This window comes from Pseudophryne corroboree, unplaced genomic scaffold, assembly GCF_028390025.1.
Source record: "Pseudophryne corroboree isolate aPseCor3 unplaced genomic scaffold, aPseCor3.hap2 scaffold_493, whole genome shotgun sequence".
Taxonomy (NCBI): domain Eukaryota; kingdom Metazoa; phylum Chordata; class Amphibia; order Anura; family Myobatrachidae; genus Pseudophryne; species Pseudophryne corroboree.
Window position 1 is genome coordinate 431,570 of NW_026970100.1, and position 19,687 is coordinate 451,256.

The 19,687-nt window shown below is 49.5% G+C and overlaps 24 non-coding genes and 2 pseudogenes across 24 annotated transcripts; 20 read left to right on the forward strand and 6 right to left on the reverse strand.

Moving 5' to 3' along the window:
* The first annotated feature begins 3,930 nt into the window (after positions 1–3,930).
* LOC135029748 (U1 spliceosomal RNA) lies at positions 3,931–4,094 on the forward strand. The gene has a single exon (XR_010225844.1). It is a non-coding gene; the product is annotated as a U1 spliceosomal RNA (small nuclear RNA).
* A 152-nt stretch (positions 4,095–4,246) lies between these two features.
* On the forward strand, positions 4,247–4,388 carry LOC135029769 (U1 spliceosomal RNA; annotated as a pseudogene).
* A 692-nt stretch (positions 4,389–5,080) lies between these two features.
* LOC135029730 (U1 spliceosomal RNA) lies at positions 5,081–5,244 on the forward strand. The gene has a single exon (XR_010225827.1). It is a non-coding gene; the product is annotated as a U1 spliceosomal RNA (small nuclear RNA).
* A 152-nt stretch (positions 5,245–5,396) lies between these two features.
* LOC135029864 (U1 spliceosomal RNA) lies at positions 5,397–5,559 on the forward strand. The gene has a single exon (XR_010225947.1). It is a non-coding gene; the product is annotated as a U1 spliceosomal RNA (small nuclear RNA).
* Positions 5,560–6,233: 674 nt separating this feature from the next.
* On the forward strand, positions 6,234–6,397 carry LOC135029862 (U1 spliceosomal RNA). The gene has a single exon (XR_010225945.1). It is a non-coding gene; the product is annotated as a U1 spliceosomal RNA (small nuclear RNA).
* Positions 6,398–7,369: 972 nt separating this feature from the next.
* LOC135029947 (U1 spliceosomal RNA) lies at positions 7,370–7,533 on the forward strand. Its single transcript, XR_010226019.1, has one exon. It is a non-coding gene; the product is annotated as a U1 spliceosomal RNA (small nuclear RNA).
* Positions 7,534–7,685: 152 nt separating this feature from the next.
* Positions 7,686–7,848, forward strand: LOC135029831 (U1 spliceosomal RNA). The gene has a single exon (XR_010225920.1). It is a non-coding gene; the product is annotated as a U1 spliceosomal RNA (small nuclear RNA).
* A 671-nt stretch (positions 7,849–8,519) lies between these two features.
* Positions 8,520–8,684, forward strand: LOC135029798 (U1 spliceosomal RNA). The gene has a single exon (XR_010225892.1). It is a non-coding gene; the product is annotated as a U1 spliceosomal RNA (small nuclear RNA).
* Positions 8,685–8,836: 152 nt separating this feature from the next.
* Positions 8,837–8,999, forward strand: LOC135029787 (U1 spliceosomal RNA). The gene has a single exon (XR_010225881.1). It is a non-coding gene; the product is annotated as a U1 spliceosomal RNA (small nuclear RNA).
* A 674-nt stretch (positions 9,000–9,673) lies between these two features.
* Positions 9,674–9,836, forward strand: LOC135029780 (U1 spliceosomal RNA). The gene has a single exon (XR_010225874.1). It is a non-coding gene; the product is annotated as a U1 spliceosomal RNA (small nuclear RNA).
* Positions 9,837–10,510: 674 nt separating this feature from the next.
* On the forward strand, positions 10,511–10,674 carry LOC135029740 (U1 spliceosomal RNA). The gene has a single exon (XR_010225836.1). It is a non-coding gene; the product is annotated as a U1 spliceosomal RNA (small nuclear RNA).
* A 152-nt stretch (positions 10,675–10,826) lies between these two features.
* Positions 10,827–10,989, forward strand: LOC135029851 (U1 spliceosomal RNA). Its single transcript, XR_010225937.1, has one exon. It is a non-coding gene; the product is annotated as a U1 spliceosomal RNA (small nuclear RNA).
* Positions 10,990–11,663: 674 nt separating this feature from the next.
* Positions 11,664–11,827, forward strand: LOC135029741 (U1 spliceosomal RNA). The gene has a single exon (XR_010225837.1). It is a non-coding gene; the product is annotated as a U1 spliceosomal RNA (small nuclear RNA).
* Positions 11,828–11,979: 152 nt separating this feature from the next.
* LOC135029813 (U1 spliceosomal RNA) lies at positions 11,980–12,142 on the forward strand. The gene has a single exon (XR_010225902.1). It is a non-coding gene; the product is annotated as a U1 spliceosomal RNA (small nuclear RNA).
* A 674-nt stretch (positions 12,143–12,816) lies between these two features.
* Positions 12,817–12,980, forward strand: LOC135029742 (U1 spliceosomal RNA). The gene has a single exon (XR_010225838.1). It is a non-coding gene; the product is annotated as a U1 spliceosomal RNA (small nuclear RNA).
* A 152-nt stretch (positions 12,981–13,132) lies between these two features.
* On the forward strand, positions 13,133–13,295 carry LOC135029814 (U1 spliceosomal RNA). The gene has a single exon (XR_010225903.1). It is a non-coding gene; the product is annotated as a U1 spliceosomal RNA (small nuclear RNA).
* A 674-nt stretch (positions 13,296–13,969) lies between these two features.
* LOC135029749 (U1 spliceosomal RNA) lies at positions 13,970–14,133 on the forward strand. The gene has a single exon (XR_010225845.1). It is a non-coding gene; the product is annotated as a U1 spliceosomal RNA (small nuclear RNA).
* Positions 14,134–14,285: 152 nt separating this feature from the next.
* On the forward strand, positions 14,286–14,448 carry LOC135029806 (U1 spliceosomal RNA). Its single transcript, XR_010225899.1, has one exon. It is a non-coding gene; the product is annotated as a U1 spliceosomal RNA (small nuclear RNA).
* Positions 14,449–15,122: 674 nt separating this feature from the next.
* LOC135029744 (U1 spliceosomal RNA) lies at positions 15,123–15,286 on the forward strand. Its single transcript, XR_010225840.1, has one exon. It is a non-coding gene; the product is annotated as a U1 spliceosomal RNA (small nuclear RNA).
* A 152-nt stretch (positions 15,287–15,438) lies between these two features.
* LOC135029816 (U1 spliceosomal RNA) lies at positions 15,439–15,601 on the forward strand. The gene has a single exon (XR_010225905.1). It is a non-coding gene; the product is annotated as a U1 spliceosomal RNA (small nuclear RNA).
* An 828-nt stretch (positions 15,602–16,429) lies between these two features.
* Positions 16,430–16,592, reverse strand: LOC135029781 (U1 spliceosomal RNA). Its single transcript, XR_010225875.1, has one exon. It is a non-coding gene; the product is annotated as a U1 spliceosomal RNA (small nuclear RNA).
* A 152-nt stretch (positions 16,593–16,744) lies between these two features.
* LOC135029754 (U1 spliceosomal RNA) lies at positions 16,745–16,908 on the reverse strand. Its single transcript, XR_010225849.1, has one exon. It is a non-coding gene; the product is annotated as a U1 spliceosomal RNA (small nuclear RNA).
* Positions 16,909–17,582: 674 nt separating this feature from the next.
* On the reverse strand, positions 17,583–17,745 carry LOC135029796 (U1 spliceosomal RNA). The gene has a single exon (XR_010225890.1). It is a non-coding gene; the product is annotated as a U1 spliceosomal RNA (small nuclear RNA).
* A 152-nt stretch (positions 17,746–17,897) lies between these two features.
* On the reverse strand, positions 17,898–18,061 carry LOC135029932 (U1 spliceosomal RNA). The gene has a single exon (XR_010226004.1). It is a non-coding gene; the product is annotated as a U1 spliceosomal RNA (small nuclear RNA).
* Positions 18,062–18,746: 685 nt separating this feature from the next.
* On the reverse strand, positions 18,747–18,898 carry LOC135029868 (U1 spliceosomal RNA; annotated as a pseudogene).
* A 152-nt stretch (positions 18,899–19,050) lies between these two features.
* LOC135029762 (U1 spliceosomal RNA) lies at positions 19,051–19,214 on the reverse strand. The gene has a single exon (XR_010225857.1). It is a non-coding gene; the product is annotated as a U1 spliceosomal RNA (small nuclear RNA).
* Between the last annotated feature and the right edge of the window lie 473 nt (positions 19,215–19,687).

The window sequence follows — 19,687 nt, forward strand, 5'->3', positions numbered from 1 at the left end:
GTACACAATAAGGAAGGATTTTGAATCCCGGGTAAGACTCATACCAGCCACACCAATCACACCGTACAACTTGTGATCTGAACCCAGTTAACAGCATGATAACAGAAGGAGCCTCTGAAAAGATGGCTCACAACAACAATAACCCGATTTTTGTAACAATAACTATGTACAAGTAATGCAGACAATCCGCACTTGGGATGGGCGCCCAGCATCCACTACAGACTATGAGAAATAGAATTATCGGTAAGTAAATTCTTATTTTCTCTAACGTCCTAGTGGATGCTGGGGACTCCGAAAGGACCATGGGGATTATACCAAAGCTCCCAACCGGGTGGGAGAGTGCGGATGACTCTGCAGCACCGAATGAGAGAACTCCAGGTCCTCCTCAGCCAGGGTATCAAATTTGTAGAATTTAGCAAACATGTTTTCCCCTGACCAAGTAGCTGCTCGGCAAAGTTGTAAAGCCGAGACCCCTCGGGCAGCCGCCCAAGATGAGCCCACTTTCCGTGTGGAATGGGCTTTTACAGATTTTGGCTGTGGCAGGCCTGCCACAGAATGTGCAAGCTGAATTGTACTACAAATCCAACGAGCAATCGTCTGCTTAGAAGCAGGAGCACCCAGCTTGCTGGGTGCATACAGGATAAACAGCGAATCAGATTTTCTGACTCCAGCCGTCCTGGAAACATATATTTTCAGGGCCCTGACTACGTCCAGCAACTTGGAATCCTCCAAGTCCCTAGTAGCCGCAGGCACCACATATGAAAAATTAGGTAAGGGCTTTTATAGGATAAAGCCGCCAATTCTGAGACACGATGTACAGAGAGCCAACGTAAAAAATAACAATGTTTATTAATAAAACATATAAAAAGATTAATTGTCAAATAACCGGTGAAAAATATATATAAATATATATAAGAACATTCTACCTTTGAGAAAGTCACGTGAACGTGACGAAACGCGTCAGGACCCGCCCCTATCCACACTCAGCTCAGGTGAAATCTTCCAGGTGTTCCTTGGTCCCCGCTGCACCCTCCTTCTACAGCATCCGACATCAGCGGCTTCAGCGCACACGCCGCCACGACCGGGTTGTGAGAGAGACGATCCATTCCTTTCCGCTGCACAGCGTATATGGGCATTGCAGGACATTGAAGCCGAGGACGCTCGGCTCTTACCAGCCCATTTTGGAAAGGTATTGAATATCAATTTCAACTGAGGGACTTTTTTATTCATTAGGATCCTACCAACACACCTGGTATTTATCAACTATCTAACAAGTGAATCACGGAACTTTTCACCCCAATAAGCTGAGTCATTACAATATACCACTAGTTCACGTCTAGTGACTGTTCTTATATATATTTGTATATATTTTTCACCGGTTATTTGACAATTAATCTTTTTATATGTTTTATTAATAAACATTGTTATTTTTTACGTTGGCTCTCTGTACATCATGTTTCGTTCCTGATATTCAGCGCAGCCGTTTGTTCTTTTTCTATGCTATCACCACAATACTACACATAGTATTCCGGCAAGCGCAGACTATCAGGAACATAAAATTGTGATTATTTAATTCTATGAAACACGTATTGGTTTTCACTTTTTATTTTGATGATTAGGCACTCGTTTGTTGCAGTTTTTTGTTTTGGTCAATTCTGAGACACGCCTGGCTGAAGCCAGGGCTAACAGCATTACCACTTTCCATGTGAGATATTTTAAGTCCACAGTGGTGAGTGGTTCAAACCAATGTGATTTTAGGAATCCCAAAACTACATTGAGATCCCAAGGTGCCACTGGAGGCACAAAAGGAGGCTGTATATGCAGTACTCCCTTGACAAACGTCTGAACTTCAGGAACAGAAGCCAGTTCTTTTTGGAAGAATATTGACAGGGCCGAAATTTGAACCTTAATGGACCCTAATTTGAGGCCCATAGACAGTCCTGTTTGCAGGAAATGCAGGAAACGACCCAGTTGAAATTCCTCTGTAGTGGCCTTCCTGGCCTCGCACCACGCAACATATTTACGCCAAATACGGTGATAATGTTGTATGGTTACATCCTTCCTGGCTTTGATCAGGGTAGGGATGACTTCATCCGGAATGCCTTTTTCCTTCAGGATCCGGCGTTCAACCGCCATGCCGTCAAACGCAGCCGCGGTAAGTCTTGGAACAGACATGGTCCCTGCTGGAGCAGGTCCTTTCTTAGAGGTAGAGGCCACGGGTCTTCCGTGAGCATCTCTTGAATTTCCGGGTACCAAGTCCTTCTTGGCCAATCCGGAGCCACGAGTATAGTCTTTACTCCTCTCCTTCTTATGATTCTCAGTACTTTTGGTATGAGAGGAAGAGGAGGGAACACATACACTGACTGGTACACCCACGGTGTTACCAGAGAGTCCACAGCTATTGCCTGAGGGTCCCTTGACCTGGCGCAATATCTGTCCAGTTTTTTGTTGAGGCGGGACGCCATCATGTCCACCCTTTGGTTTTTCCCAACGGTTCACAATCATGTGGAAGACTTCTGGGTGAAGTCCCCACTCCCCCGGGTGAAGATCGTGTCTGCTGAGGAAGTCTGCTTCCCAGTTGTCCACTCCCGGAATGAACACTGCTGACAGTGCTATCACATGATTCTCCGCCCAGCGAAGAATCCTTGCCACTTCCATCATAGCCCTCCTGCTTCTTGTGCCGCCCTGTCTGTTTACGTGGGCGACTGCCGTGATGTTGTCCGACTGGATCAACACCGGCTGACCCTGAAGCAGAGGTCTTGCCTGACTTAGGGCATTGTAAATGGCCCTTAGTTCCAGGATATTTATGTGAAGTGACGTTTCCATGCTTGACCACAAGCCCTGGAAATTTCTTCCCTGTGTGACTGCTCCCCAGCCTCTCAGGCTGGCATCCGTGGTCACCAGGACCCAATCCTGAATGCCGAATCTGCGGCCCTCTAGGAGATGAGCACTCTGTAACCACCACAGGAGAGACACCCTTGTCCTTGGAGACAGGGTTATCCGCTGATGCATTTGAAGATGCGATCCGGACCATTTGTCCAGCAGATCCCACTGAAAAGTTCTTGCGTGGAATCTGCCGAATGGAATCGCTTCGTAAGAAGCCACCATCTTTCCCAGGACCATTGTGCATTGATGTACTGACACTTGGCCTGGTCTTAGGAGGTTCCTGACTATGTCGGATAACTCCTTGGCTTTCTCCTCCGGGAGAAACACCTTTTTCTGTACTGTGTCCAGAATCATCCCTAGGAACAGAAGACGTGTCGTCGGAATCAGCTGCGATTTTGGAATATTTAGAATCCATCCGTGCTGTCGTAGTACTACTTGAGACAGTGCTACTCCGACCTCTAACTGTTCTCTGGACCTTGCCTGCTTACTTTGTGCCTTCCAATGCACAATGCAAACTACAGGTAGTGCTGCAGGGCCCACACCCTTTTACTTGCCGTACAGAGCAGCTCTGGAGCTGTTACAGTGCCCAGCTGCTGCAAGAAATCAGCTTGAATGCTTCAGGGGCTGGGGCATAGCCAACATGAGCCCCACACCGAAGGAGGGTGGAGGTGTTTAATGCGAACTAGGGGTCATCCAAGCGCCGCAAAAGGCCGCCATGCCCTGCACGCCCCTTTTCTCTTTTCATATGCAGACGAGGGTTGAAGCCAACTTTGACCCACTGCTTGGATGACATCACCGTATGCAAATCCATCTGCTGCAGGCCTTCCCCCAGGAATGCTTGCACTAGTTGTTGCATTTGGTTTGTTGTTTGGGGGTGCTTCATTATTAGGCAGCCTTCTGCCCTCCCATGTTCATCTGAAAATTTGTGTTCTCCCTGCAGTTGTTGTCCCCAGATGAGAGTTCCCTTGTGCTGCCTCAGTTGAATCTCCTTTACTTGACAGAGATGTGCCTGAGCAGCGGCCCTCCCCAGCCCTATCCCAAATCATACTTATTTTGCATAGGAGATACCATGGTCATGAAGATTGTTCTCCCAGGGTGAGGTTCATTCATTGCATTCTGGGTATGCTGACCCCTGTGATTTCCCCAAATGTGGGAAACTCGACTGCATTATTTGTGGTAGTGGGGGACTGTGTTTGTGCTTTCCTCTGGTCAGCTCTGGTAAAAGTCAGATTTATTTGTCTCAGATCTTCCTCTAGCCTTGTTCTTCTTTCGAGAGTTCCCTTGTGCTGCCTCAGTTGGATCTCCTTCACTTGACAGGGGGGTACCCGAGCAGCGACCCTCCCCAGCTCTAGCCCAACTTCTACTTACCTGGCAGGTGAGATACTATGATCATGTAGGTGCTTCTCCCAGGGCAAGGCTCACCCATTGCACTCTGGGTGTGCTGCTCCTGCGATTTCCCCAAATGTGGGAAACTTGACTGCATAATTTGTGTTTCCCCTGGTCGGCTCTCATATAATTCAGATCTCTTTGTCTCAGGTCTCTCTCCAGCCTAGTTTGCTGTCTGTTTCAACTTCTCTTTTCTTGAGCCGCTCCCTTCTATGCCCTTGCGCACTATCCTGACTTCTCCCGTCTGCTTACTTTGTGCCTTCCAATGCACAATGCAAACTACAGGTAGTGCTGCAGGGCCCACACCCTTTTACTTGCCGTTCAGAGCAGCTCTGGAGCTGTTACAGTGCCCAGCTGCTGCAAGAAATCAGCTTGAATGCTTCAGGGGCTGGGGCATAGCCAACATGAGCCCCACACCGAAGGAGGGTGGAGGTGTTTAATGCGAACTAGGGGTCATCCAAGCGCCGCAAAAGTCCGCCATGCCCTGCACGCCCCTTTTCTCTTTTCATATGCAGACGAGGGTTGAAGCCAACTTTGACCCACTGCTTGGATGACATCACCATATGCAAATCCATCTGCTGCTGGCCTTCCCCCAGGAATGCTTGTACTAGTTGTTGCATTTGGTTTGTTGTTTGGGGGTGCTTCAGTATTAGGCAGCCTTCTGCCCTCCCATGTTTATCTGGAAATATGTGTTCTCCCTGCAGTTGTTGTCCCCAGATGAGAGTTCCCTTGTGCTGCCTCAGTTGAATCTCCTTTACTTGACAGAGATGTGCCTGAGCAGCGGCCCTCCCCAGCCCTATCCCAAATCATACTTATTTTGCATAGGCGATACCATGGTCATGAAGATTGTTCTCCCAGGGTGAGGTTCATTCATTGCATTCTGGGTATGCTGACCCCTGTGATTTCCCCAAATGTGGGAAACACGACTGCATTATTTGTGGTAGTGGGGGACTGTGTTTGTGCTTTCCTCTGGACAGCTCTGGTAAAAGTCAGATTTATTTGTCTCAGATCTTCCTCTAGCCTTGTTCTTCTTTCGAGAGTTCCCTTGTGCTGCCTCAGTTGGATCTCTTTCACTTGACAGGGGGGTGCCAGAGCAGCGACCCTCCCCAGCTCTAGCCCAACTCCTACTTACCTGCCAGGTGAGATACTTTGATCATGAAGGTGCTTCTCCCAGGGCAAGGCTCACCCATTGCACTCTGGGTGTGGTGCCCCTGCGATTTCCCCAAATGTGGGAAGCTTGACTGCATAATTTGTGTTTCCCCTGGTCAGCTCTCGTATAATTCAGATCTCTTTGTCTCAGGTCTCTCTCCAGCCTAGTTTGCTGTCTGTTTCCACTTCTTTTTTCATGAGCCCCTCCCTTTTATACCCTTGTGCACTATCCTGACTTCTCCTCCTGTCTGCTTACTTTGTGCCTTCCAATGCACAATGCAAACTACAGGTAGTGCTGCAGGGCCCACACCCTTTTACTTGCCGTACAGAGCAGCTCTGGAGCTGTTACAGTGCCCAGCTGCTGCAAGAAATCAGCTTGAATGCTTCAGGGGCTGGGGCATAGCCAACATGAGCCCCACACCGAAGGAGGGTGGAGGTGTTTAATGTGAACTAGGGGTCATCCAAGCGCCGCAAAAGGCCGCCATGCCCTGCACGCCCCTTTTCTCTTTTCATATGCAGACGAGGGTTGAAGCCAACTTTGACCCACTGCTTGGATGACATCACCGTATGCAAATCCATCTGCTGCAGGCCTTCCCCCAGGAATGCTTGCACTAGTTGTTGCATTTGGTTTGTTGTTTGGGGGTGCTTCAGTATTAGGCAGCCTTCTGCCCTCCCATGTTCATCTGAAAATATGTGTTCTCCCTGCAGTTGTTGTCCCCAGATGAGAGTTCCCTTGTGCTGCCTCAGTTGAATCTCCTTTACTTGACAGAGATGTGCCTGAGCAGCGGACCTCCCCAGCCCTATCCCAAATCATACTTATTTTGCATAGGAGATACCATGGTCATGAAGATTGTTCTCCCAGGGTGAGGTTCATTCATTGTATTCTGGGTATGCTGACCCCTGTGATTTCCCCAAATGTGGGAAACTCGACTGCATTATTTGTGGTAGTGGGGGACTGTGTTTGTGCTTTCCTCTGGTCAGCTCTGGTAAAAGTCAGATTTATTTGTCTCAGATCTTCCTCTAGCCTTGTTCTTCTTTCGAGAGTTCCCTTGTGCTGCCTCAGTTGGATCTCTTTCACTTGACAGGGGGGTGCCCGAGCAGCGACCCTCCCCAGCTCTAGCCCAACTCCTACTTACCTGCCAGGTGAGATACTATGATCATGAAGGTGCTTCTCCCAGGGCAAGGCTCACCCATTGCACTCTGATTTCCCCAAATGTGGGAAGCTTGACTGCATAATTTGTGTTTCCCCTGGTCGGCTCTCGTATAATTCAGATCTCTTTGTCTCAGGTCTCTCTCCAGCCTAGTTTGCTGTCTGTTTCCACTTCTTTTTTCATGAGCCCCTCCCTTTAATACCCTTGTGCACTATCCTGACTTCTCCTCCTGTCTGCTTACTTTGTGCCTTCCAATGCACAATGCAAACTACAGGTAGTGCTGCAGGGCCCACACCCTTTTACTTGCCGTACAGAGCAGCTCTGGAGCTGTTACAGTGCCCAGCTGCTGCAAGAAATCAGCTTGAATGCTTCAGGGGCTGGGGCATAGCCAACATGAGCCCCACACCGAAGGAGGGTGGAGGTGTTTAATGCGAACTAGGGGTCATCCAAGCGCCGCAAAAGGCCGCCATGCCCTGCACGCCCCTTTTCTCTTTTCATATGCAGACGAGGGTTGAAGCCAACTTTGACCCACTGCTTGGATGACATCACCGTATGCAAATCCATCTGCTGCAGGCCTTCCCCCAGGAATGCTTGCACTAGTTGTTGCATTTGGTTTGTTGTTTGGGGGTGCTTCAGTATTAGGCTGCCTTCTGCCCTCCCATGTTCATCTGAAAATATGTGTTCTCCCTGCAGTTGTTGTCCCCAGATGAGAGTTCCCTTGTGCTGCCTCAGTTGAATCTCCTTTACTTGACAGAGATGTGCCTGAGCAGCGGCCCTCCCCAGCCCTATCCCAAATCATACTTATTTTGCATAGGAGATACCATGGTCATGAAGATTGTTCTCCCAGGGTGAGTTTCATTCATTGCATTCTGGGTATGCTGACCCCTGTGATTTTCCCAAATTTGGGAAACTCGACTGCATTATTTGTGGTAGTGGGGGACTGTGTTTGTGCTTTCCTCTGGTCAGCTCTGGTAAAAGTCAGATTTCTTTGTCTCAGATCTTCCTCTAGCCTTGTTCTTCTTTCGAGAGTTTCCTTGTGCTGCCTCAGTTGGATCTCCTTCACTTGACAGGGGGGTGCCCGAGCAGCGACCCTCCCAAGCTCTAGCCCAACTCCTACTTACCTGCCAGGTGAGATACTATAATCAGGAAGGTGCTTCTCCCAGGGCAAGGCTCACCCATTGCACTCTGGGTGTGCTGCTCCTGCGATTTCCCCAAATGTGGGAAACTTGACTGCATAATTTGTGTTTCCCCTGGTCGGCTCTCGTATAATTCAGATCTCTTTGTCTCAGGTCTCTCTCCAGCCTAGTTTGCTGTCTGTTTCAACTTCTCTTTTCTTGAGCCGCTCCCTTCTATGCCCTTGCGCACTATCCTGACTTCTCCCGTCTGCTAACTTTGTGCCTTCCAATGCACAATGCAAACTACAGGTAGTGCTGCAGGGCCCACACCCTTTTACTTGCCGTTCAGAGCAGCTCTGGAGCTGTAACAGTGCCCAGCTGCTGCAATAAATCAGCTTGAATGCTTCAGGGGATGGGGCATGGCCAACATGAGCCCCACACCAAAGGAGGGTGGGGGTGTTTAATGCGAACTAGGGGTCATCCAAGCACCGCAAAAGGCCGCCATGCCCTGCACGCCCCTTTTCTCTTTTCATATGCAGATGAGGGTTGAAGCCAACTTTGACCCACTGCTTGGATGACATCACCGTATGCAAATCCGTCTTCTGCAGAACTTCCCCCAGGAATGCTTGCACTAGTTGTTGCATTTGGTTTGTTGTTTGGGGGTGCTTCAGTATTAGGCAGCCTTCTGCCCTCCCATGTTCATCTGAAAATATGTGTTCTCCCTGCAGTTGTTGTCCCCAGATGAGAGTTCCCTTGTGCTGCCTCAGTTGAATCTCCTTTACTTGACAGAGATGTGCATGAGCAGCGGCCCTCCCCAGCCCTATCCCAAATCATACTTATTTTGCATAGGAGATACCATGGTCATGAAGATTACTCTCCCAGGGTGAGGTTCATTCATTGCATTCTGGGTATGCTGACCCCTGTGATTTCCCCAAATGTGGGAAACGCGACTGCTTTATTTGTTGGTAGTGGGGGACTGTGTTTGTGTTTTCCTCTGGTCAGCTCTGGTAAAAGTCAAATTTCTTTGTTTCAGATCTTCCTCTAGCCTTGTTCTTCTTTCGAGAGTTTCCTTGTGCTGCCTCAGTTGGATCTCCTTCACTTGACAGGGGGGTGCCCGAGCAGCGACCCTCCCCAGCTCTAGCCCAACTCCTACTTACCTGCCAGGTGAGATACTATGATCATGAAGGTGCTTCTCCCAGGGCAAGGCTCACCCATTGCACTCTGGGTGTGCTGCCCCTGCGATTTCCCCAAATGTGGGAAACTTGACTGCATAATTTGTGTTTCCCCTGGTCAGGTCTCGTATAATTCAGATCTCTTTGTCTCAGGTCTCTCTCCAGCCTAGTTTGCTGTCTGTTTCAACTTCTCTTTTCTTGAGCCGCTCCCTTTTATACCCTTGTGCACTATCCTGACTTCTCCTCCTGTCTGCTTACTTTGTGCCTTCCAATGCGCAATGCAAACTACAGGTAGTGCTGCAGGGCCCACACCCTTTTACTTGCCTTACTGAACAGCTCTGGAGCTGTTACAGTGCCAAGCTGCTGCAAGAAATCAGCTTGAATGCTTCAGGGGATGGGGCATGGCCAACATGAGCCCCACACCGAAGGAGGGTGGAGGTGTTTAATGCGAACTAAGGGTCATCCAAGCGCCGCAAAAGGCCGCCATGCCCTGCATACCCCTTTTCTCTTTTCATATGCAGATGAGGGTTCCAGCCAACTTTGGCCCACTGCTTGGATGACATCACCGTATGCAATTCCGTCTTCTGCAGAACTTCCCCCAGGAATGCTTTTACTAGTTGTTGCATTTGGTTTGTTGTTTGGGGGTGCTTCAGTATTAGGCAGCCTTCTGCCCTCCCATGTTCATCTGAAAATATGTGTTCTCCCTGCAGTTGTTGTCCCCAGATGAGAGTTTCCTTGTGCTGCCTCAGTTGGATCTCTTTCACTTGACAGGGGGGTGCCCGAACAGCGACTTTCCCCAGCTCTAGCCCAACTCCTACTTACCTGCCAGGTGAGATACTATGATCATGAAGGTGCTTCTCCCAGGGCAAGGCTCACCCATTGCACTCTGGGTGTGCTGCCCCTGCGATTTCCCCAAATGTGGGAAACTTGACTGCATAATTTGTGTTTCCCCTGGTCGGCTCTCGTATAATTCAGATCTCTTTGTCTCAGGTCTCTCTCCAGCCTAGTTTGCTGTCTGTTTCCACTTCTCTTTTCTTCAGCCGCTCCCTTCTATACCCTTGTGCACTATCCTGACTTCTCCTCCCGTCTGCTTACTTTGTGCCTTCCAATGCACAATGCAAACTACAGGTAGTGCTGCAGGGCCCACACCCTTTTACTTGCCTTACAGAGCAGCTCTGGAGCTGTTACAGTGCCCAGCTGCTGCAAGAAATCAGCTTGAATGCTTCAGGGGATGGGGCATGGCCAACATGAGCCCCACACCAAAGGAGGGTGGAGGTGTTTAATGCGAACTAGGGGTCATCCAAGCACCGCAAAAGGCCGCCATGCCCTGCACGCCCCTTTTCTCTTTTCATATGCAGATGAGGGTTGAAGCCAACTTTGACCCACTGCTTGGATGACATCACCGTATGCAAATCCGTCTTCTGCAGAACTTCCCCCAGGAATGCTTGCACTAGTTGTTGCATTTGGTTTGTTGTTTGGGGGTGCTTCAGTATTAGGCAGCCTTTTGCCCTCCCATGTTCATCTGAAAATATGTGTTCTCCCTGCAGTTGTTGTCCCAAGATGAGAGTTCCCTTGTGCTGCCTCAGTTGAATCTCCTTTACTTGACAGAGATGTGCATGAGCAGCGGCCCTCCCCAGCCCTATTCCAAATCATACTTATTTTGCATAGGAGATACCATGGTCATGAAGATTTTTCTCCCAGGGTGAGGTTCATTCATTGCATTTTGGGTATGCTGACCCCTGTGATTTCCCCAAATGTGGGAAACTTGACTGCATTATTTGTGGTAGTGGGAGACTGTGTTTGTGCTTTCCTCTGGTCAGCTCTGGTAAAAGTCAGATTTCTTTGTCTCAGATTTTCCTTTAGCCTTGTTCTTCTTTCGAGAGTTCCCTTGTGCTGCCTCAGTTGGATCTCCTTCACTTTACAGGGGGGTACCCGAGCAGCGACCCTCCCCAGCTCTAGCCCAACTCCTACTTACCTGCCAGGTGAGATACTATGATCATGAAGGTGCTTCTCCCAGGGCAAGGCTAACCCATTGTACTCTGGGTGTGCTGCTCCTGCGATTTCCCCAAATGTGGGAAACTTGACTGCATAATTTGTGTTTCCCCTGGTCGGCTCTCGTATAATTCAGATCTCTTTGTCTCAGGTCTCTCTCCAGCCTAGTTTGCTGTCTGTTTCCACTTCTCTTTTCTTCAGCCGCTCCCTTCTATACCCTTGTGCACTATCCTGACTTCTCCTCCCGTCTGCTTACTTTGTGCCTTCCAATGCACAATGCAAACTACAGGTAGTGCTGCAGGGCCCACACCCTTTTACTTGCCTTACAGAGCAGCTCTGGAGCTGTTACAGTGCCCAGCTGCTGCAAGAAATCAGCTTGAATGCTTCAGGGGCTGGGGCATAGCCAACATGAGCCCCACACCGAAGGAGGGTGGAGGTGTTTAATGCAAACTAGGGGTCAGACAAGCGCCGCAAAAGGCCACCATGCCCTGCACGCCCCTTTTCTGTTTTCATATGCAGACGAGGGTTGAAGCCAACTTTGACCCACTGCTTGGATGACATCACCATATGCAAATCCATCTGCGGCAGGCCTTCCCCCAGGAATGCTTGCACTAGTTGTTGCATTTGGTTTGTTGTTTGGAGGTGCTTCAGTATTAGGCAGCCTTCTGCCCTCCCATGTTCATCTGAAAATATGTGTTCTCCCTGCAGTTGTTGTCCCAAGATGAGAGTTCCCTTGTGCTGCCTCAGTTGAATCTCCTTTACTTGACAGAGATGTGCATGAGCAGCGGCCCTCCCCAGCCCTATTCCAAATCATACTTATTTTGCATAGGAGATACCATGGTCATGAAGATTTTTCTCCCAGGGTGAGGTTCATTCATTGCATTTTGGGTATGCTGACCCCTGTGATTTCCCCAAATGTGGGAAACTTGACTGCATTATTTGTGGTAGTGGGAGACTGTGTTTGTGCTTTCCTCTGGTCAGCTCTGGTAAAAGTCAGATTTCTTTGTCTCAGATTTTCCTTTAGCCTTGTTCTTCTTTCGAGAGTTCCCTTGTGCTGCCTCAGTTGGATCTCCTTCACTTTACAGGGGGGTACCCGAGCAGCGACCCTCCCCAGCTCTAGCCCAACTCCTACTTACCTGCCAGGTGAGATACTATGATCATGAAGGTGCTTCTCCCAGGGCAAGGCTCACCCATTGTACTCTGGGTGTGCTGCTCCTGCGATTTCCCCAAATGTGGGAAACTTGACTGCATAATTTGTGTTTCCCCTGGTCGGCTCTCGTATAATTCAGATCTCTTTGTCTCAGGTCTCTCTCCAGCCTAGTTTGCTGTCTGTTTCCACTTCTCTTTTCTTCAGCCGCTCCCTTCTATACCCTTGTGCACTATCCTGACTTCTCCTCCCGTCTGCTTACTTTGTGACTTCCAATGCACAATGCAAACTACAGGTAGTGCTGCAGGGCCCACACCCTTTTACTTGCCTTACAGAGCAGCTCTGGAGCTGTTACAGTGCCCAGCTGCTGCAAGAAATCAGCTTGAATGCTTCAGGGGATGGGGCATGGCCAACATGAGCCCCACACCAAAGGAGGGTGGAGGTGTTTAATGCGAACTAGGGGTCATCCAAGCACCGCAAAAGGCCGCCATGCCCTGCACGCCCCTTTTCTCTTTTCATATGCAGATGAGGGTTGAAGCCAACTTTGACCCACTGCTTGGATGACATCACCGTATGCAAATCCGTCTTCTGCAGAACTTCCCCCAGGAATGCTTGCACTAGTTGTTGCATTTGGTTTGTTGTTTGGGGGTGCTTCAGTATTAGGCAGCCTTCTGCCCTCCCATGTTCATCTGAAAATATGTGTTCTCCCTGCAGTTGTTGTCCCAAGATGAGAGTTCCCTTGTGCTGCCTCAGTTGAATCTCCTTTACTTGACAGAGATGTGCATGAGCAGCGGCCCTCCCCAGCCCTATTCCAAATCATACTTATTTTGCATAGGAGATACCATGGTCATGAAGATTTTTCTCCCAGGGTGAGGTTCATTCATTGCATTTTGGGTATGCTGACCCCTGTGATTTCCCCAAATGTGGGAAACTTGACTGCATTATTTGTGGTAGTGGGAGACTGTGTTTGTGCTTTCCTCTGGTCAGCTCTGGTAAAAGTCAGATTTCTTTGTCTCAGATTTTCCTTTAGCCTTGTTCTTCTTTCGAGAGTTCCCTTGTGCTGCCTCAGTTGGATCTCCTTCACTTTACAGGGGGGTACCCGAGCAGCGACCCTCCCCAGCTCTAGCCCAACTCCTACTTACCTGCCAGGTGAGATACTATGATCATGAAGGTGCTTCTCCCAGGGCAAGGCTCACCCATTGTACTCTGGGTGTGCTGCTCCTGCGATTTCCCCAAATGTGGGAAACTTGACTGCATAATTTGTGTTTCCCCTGGTCGGCTCTCGTATAATTCAGATCTCTTTGTCTCAGGTCTCTCTCCAGCCTAGTTTGCTGTCTGTTTCCACTTCTCTTTTCTTCAGCCGCTCCCTTCTATACCCTTGTGCACTATCCTGACTTCTCCTCCCGTCTGCTTACTTTGTGCCTTCCAATGCACAATGCAAACTACAGGTAGTGCTGCAGGGCCCACACCCTTTTACTTGCCTTACAGAGCAGCTCTGGAGCTGTTACAGTGCCCAGCTGCTGCAAGAAATCAGCTTGAATGCTTCAGGGGATGGGGCATGGCCAACATGAGCCCCACACCAAAGGAAGGTGGAGGTGTTTAATGCGAACTAGGGGTCATCCAAGCACCGCAAAAAGCCGCCATGCCCTGCACGCCCCTTTTCTCTTTTCATATGCAGATGAGGGTTGAAGCCAACTTTGACCCACTGCTTGGATGACATCACCGTATGCAAATCAGTCTTCTGCAGAACTTCCCCCAGGAATGCTTGCACTAGTTGTTGCATTTGGTTTGTTGTTTGGGGGTGCTTCAGTATTAGGCAGCCTTCTGCCCTCCCATGTTCATCTGAAAATATGTGTTCTCCCTGCAGTTGTTGTCCCCAGATGAGAGTTCCCTTGTGCTGCCTCAGTTGAATCTCCTTAACTTGACAGAGATGTGCCTGAGCAGCGGCCCACCCCAGCTCTATCCCAAATCATACTTATTTTGCATAGGACATACCATGGTCATGAAGATTATTCTCCCAGGGTGAGGTTCATTCATTGCATTCTGGGTATGCTGACCCCTGTGATTTCCCCAAATGTGGGAAACTCGACTGCTTTATTTGTGGTAGTGGGGGACTGTGTTTGTGTTTTCCTCTGGTCAGCTCTGGTAAAAGTCAGATTTCTTTGTTTCAGATCTTCCTCTAGCCTTGTTCTTCTTTCGAGAGTTCCCTTGTGCTGCCTCAGTTGGATCTCCTTCACTTGACAGGGGGGTGCCCGAGCAGAGACCCTCCCCAGCTCTAGCCCAACTCCTACTTACCTGCCAGGTGAGATACTATGATCATGATGGTGCTTCTCCCAGGGCAAGGCTCACCCATTGCACTCTGGGTGTGCTGCCCCTGCGATTTCCCCAAATGTGGGAAACTTGACTGCATAATTTGTGTTTCCCCTGGTCGGCTCTCGTATAATTCAGATCTCTTTGTCTCAGGTCTCTCTCCAGCCTAGTTTGCTGTCTGTTTCCACTTCTCTTTTCTTCAGCCGCTCCCTTCTATAACCTTGTGCACTATCCTGACTTCTCCTCCCGTCTGCTTACTTTGTGCCTTCCAATGCACAATGCAAACTACAGGTAGTGCTGCAGGGCCCACACCCTTTTACTTGCCTTACAGAGCAGCTCTGGAGCTGTTACAGTGCCCAGCTGCTGCAAGAAATCTGCTTGAATGCTTCAGGGGATGGGGCATGGCCAACATGAGCCCCACACCAAAAGAGGGTGGAGGTGTTTAATGCGAACTAGGGGTCATCCAAGCACCGCAAAAGGCCGCCATGCCCTGCACGCCCCTTTTCTCTTTTCATATGCAGACGAGGGTTGAAGCCAACTTTGACCCACTGCTTGGATGACATCACCATATGCAAATCCATCTGCGGCAGGCCTTCCCCCAGGAATGCTTGCACTAGTTGTTGCATTTGGTTTGTTGTTTGGGGGTGCATCAGTATTAGGCAGCCTTCTGCCCTCCCATGTTCATCTGAAAATATATGTTCTCCCTGCAGTTGTTGTCCCCAGATGAGAGTTCCCTTGTGTTGCCTCAGTTAAATCTCCTTTACTTGACAGAGATGTGCATGAGCAGCGGCCCTCCCCAGCCCTATTCCAAATCATACTTATTTTGCATAGGAGATACCATGGTCATGAAGATTTTTCTCCCAGGGTGAGGTTTATTCATTGCATTTTGGGTATGCTGACCCCTGTGATTTCCCCAAATGTGGGAAACTTGACTGCATTATTTGTGGTAGTGGGAGGCTGTGTTTGTGATTTCTTCTGGTCAGCTCTGGTAAAAGTCAGATTTCTTTGTCTCAGATTTTCCTTTAGCCTTGTTCTTCTTTCGAGAGTTCCCTTGTGCTGCCTCAGTTGGATCTCCTTCACTTTACAGGGGGGTACCCGAGCAGCGACCCTCCCCAGCTCTAGCCCAACTCCTACTTACCTGCCAGGTGAGATACTATGATCATGAAGGTGCTTCTCCCAGGGCAAGGCTCACCCATTGTACTCTGGGTGTGCTGCTCCTGCGATTTCCCCAAATGTGGGAAACTTGACTGCATAATTTGTGTTTCCCCTGGTCGGCTCTCGTATAATTCAGATCTCTTTGTCTCAGGTCTCTCTCCAGCCTAGTTTGCTGTCTGTTTCCACTTCTCTTTTTTTCAGCCGCTCCCTTCTATACCCTTGTGCACTATCCTGACTTCTCCTCCCGTCTGCTTACTTTGTGCCTTCCAATGCACAATGCAAACTACAGGTAGTGCTGCAGGGCCCACACCCTTTTACTTGCCTTACAGAGCAGCTCTGGAGCTGTTACAGTGGCCAGCTGCTGCAAGAAATCAGCTTGAATGCTTCAGGGGCTGGGGCATAGCCAACATGAGCCCCACACCGAAGGAGGGTGGAGGTGTTTAATGCAAACTAGGGGTCAGTCAAGCGCCGCAAAAGGCCACCATGCCCTGCACGCCCCTTTTCTGTTTTTATATGCAGACGAGGGTTGAAGCCACCTTTGACCCACTGCTTGGATGACATCACCATATGCAAATCCATCTGCGGCAGGCCTTCCCCCAGGAATGCTTGCACTAGTTGTTGCATTTGGTTTGTTGTTTGGGGGTGCTTCAGTATTAGGCAGCCTTCTGCTCCACCCTCCTTTGGTGTGGGGCTCATGTTGGCCATGTCCCATCCCCTGAAGCATTCAAGCAGATTTCTTGCAGCAGCTGGGCACTGTAACAGCTCCAGAGACGCTCTGTAAGGCAAGTAAAAGGGTGTGGGCCCTGCAGCACTACCTGTAGTTTGCATTGTGCATTGGAAGGCACAAAGTAAGCAGACGGGAGGAGAAGTCAGGATAGTGCACAAGGGTATAGAAGGGAGCGGCTGAAGAAAAGAGAAGTGGAAACAGACAGCAAACTAGGCTGGAGAGAGATCTGAGACAAAGAGATCTGAATTATACGAGAGCCGACCAGGGGAAACACAAATTATGCAGTCAAGTTTCCCACATTTGGGGAAATCGCAGGGGCAGCACACCCAGAGTGCAATGGGTGAGCCTTGCCCTGGGAGAAGCACCTTCATGATCATAGTATCTCACCTGGCAGGTAAGTAGGAGTTGGGCTAGAGCTAGGGAGGGTCGCTGCTCGGGCACCCCCCTGTTAAGTGAAGGAGATCCAACTGAGGCAGCACAAGGGAACTCTCGAAAGAAGAACAAGGCTAAAGGAAAATCTGAAACAAAGAAATCTGACTTTTACCAGAGCTGACCAGAAGAAATCACAAACACAGCCTCCCACTACCACAAATAATGCAGTCGAGTTTCCCACATTTGGGGAAATCACAGGGGTCAGCATACCCAAAATGCAATGAATGAACCTCACCCTGGGAGAAAAATCTTCATGACAATGGTATCTCCTATGCAAAATAAGTATGATTTGGAAGAGGGCTGGGGAGGGCCGCTGCTCATGCACATCTCTGTCAAGTAAAGGAGATTCAACTGAGGCAGCACAAGGGAACTCTCATCTTGGGACAACAACTGCAGGGAGAACATATATTTTCAGATGAACATGGGAGGGCAGAAGGCTGCCTAATACTGAAGCACCCCCAAACAACAAACCAAATGCAACAACTAGTGCAAGCATTCCTGGGGGAAGGCCTGCCGCAGATGGATTTGCATATGGTGATGTCATCCAAGCAGTTGGTCAAAGTTGGCTTCAACCCTCGTCTGCATATGAAAAGAGAAAAGGGGCGTGCAGGGCATGGTGGCCTTTTGCGGCGCTTGGCTGACCCCTAGTTTGCATTAAACACCTCCACCCTCCTTTGGTGTGGGGCTCATGTTGGCTATGCCCCAGCCCCTGAAGCATTCAAGCTGAATTCTTGCAGCAGCTGGGCACTGTAACAGCTCCAGAGCTGCTCTGTAAGGCAAGTAAAAGGGTGTGGGCCCTGCAGCACTACCTGTAGTTCGCATTGTGCGTTGGAAGGCACAAAGTAAGCAGACAGGAGGAGAAGTCAGGATAGTGCGCAAGGGCATAGAAGGGAGCGGCTCAAGAAAAGAGAAGTGGAAACAGACAGCAAACTAGGCTGGAGAGAGACCTGAGACAAAGAGATCTGAATTATACGAGAGCCGACCAGGGGAAACACAAATTATGCAGTCAAGTTTCCCACATTTGGGGAAATCGCAGGAGCAGCACACCCAGAGTGCAATGGGTGAGCCTTGCCCTGGGAGAAGCACCTTCATGATCATAGTATCTCACCTGGCAGGTAAGTAGGAGTTGGGCTAGAGCTGGGGAGGGTCGCTGCTCGGGTACCCCCCTGTAAAGTGAAGGAGATCCAACTGAGGCAGCACAAGGGAACTCTCGAAAGAAGAACAAGGCTAGAGGAAAATCTGAGACAAAGAAATCTGACTTTTACCAGAGCTGACCAGAGGAAAGCACAAACACAGTCCCCCACTACCACAAATAATGCAGTCAAGTTTCCCACATTTGGGGAAATCACAGAGGTCAGCATACCCAAAATGCAATGAATGAACCTCACCCTGGGAGAACAATCTTCATGACCATGGTATCTCCTATGCAAAATAAGTATGATTTGGAATAGGGCTGGGAAGGGCCGCTGCTCATGCACATCTCTGTCAAGTAAAGGAGATTCAACTGAGGCAGCACAAGGGAACTCTCATCTGGGGACAACAACTGCAGGGAGAACACATATTTTCAGATGAACATGGGAGGGCAGAAGGCTGCCTAATACTGAAGCACCCCCAAACAACAAACCAAATGCAACAACTAGTGCAAGCATTCCTGGGGGAAGTTCTGCAGAAGATGGATTTGCATACGGTGATGTCATCCAAGCAGTGGGTCAAAGTTGGCTTCAACCCTCATCTGCATATGAAAAGAGAAAAGGGGCGTGCAGGGCATGGCGGCCTTTTGCGGTGCTTGGATGACCCCTAGTTCGCATTAAACACCTCCACCCTCCTTCGGTGTGGGGCTCATGTTGGCTATGCCCCAGCCCCTGAAGCATTCAAGCTGATTTCTTGCAGCAGCTGGGCACTGTAACAGCTCCAGAGCTGCTCTGTAAGGCAAGTAAAAGGGTGTGGGCCCTGCAGCACTACCTGTAGTTTGCATTGTGCATTGGAAGGCACAAAGTAAGCAGATGGGAGGAGAAGTCAGGATAGTGCACAAGGGTATAGAAGGGAGCGGCTGAAGAAAAGAGAAGTGGAAACAGACAGCAAACTAGGCTGGAGAGAGACCTGAGACAAAGAGATCTGAATTATACGTGAGCCGACCAGGGGAAACACAAATTATGCAGTCAAGATTCCCACATTTGGGGAAATCGCAGGAGCATCACACCCAGAGTACAATGGGTGAGCCTTGCCCTGGGAGAAGCACCTTCATGATCATAGTATCTCACCTGGCAGGTAAGTAGGAGTTGGGCTAGAGCTGGGGAGGGTCGCTGCTCGGGTACCCCCCTGTAAAGTGAAGGAGATCCAACTGAGGCAGCACAAGGGAACTCTCGAAAGAAGAACAAGGCTAAAGGAAAATCTGAGACAAAGAAATCTGACTTTTACCAGAGCTGACCAGAGGAAAGCACAAACACAGTCTCCCACTACCACAAATAATGCAGTCAAGTTTCCGACATTTGGGGAAATCACAGGGGTCAGCATACCCAAAATGCAATGAATGAACCTCACCCTGGGAGAAAAATCTTCATGACCATGGTATCTCCTATGCAAAATAAGTATGATTTGGAATAGGGCTGGGGAGGGCCGCTGCTCATGCACATCTCTGTCAAGTAAAGGAGATTCAACTGAGGCAGCACAAGGGAACTCTCATCTTGGGACAACAACTGCAGGGAGAACATATATTTTCAGATGAACATGGGAGGGCAGAAGGCTGCCTAATACTGAAGCACCCCCAAACAACAAACCAAATGCAACAACTAGTGCAAGCATTCCTGGGGGAAGGCCTGCCGCAGATGGATTTGCATATGGTGATGTCATCCAAGCAGTGGGTCAAAGTTGGCTTCAATCCTCGTCTGCATATGAAAAGAGAAAAGGGGCGTGCAGGGCATGGTGGCCTTTTGCGGCGCTTGGCTGACCCCTAGTTTGCATTAAACACCTCCACCCTCCTTTGGTGTGGGGCTCATGTTGGCTATGCCCCAGCCCCTGAAGCATTCAAGCTGATTTCTTGCAGCAGCTGGGCACTGTAACAGCTC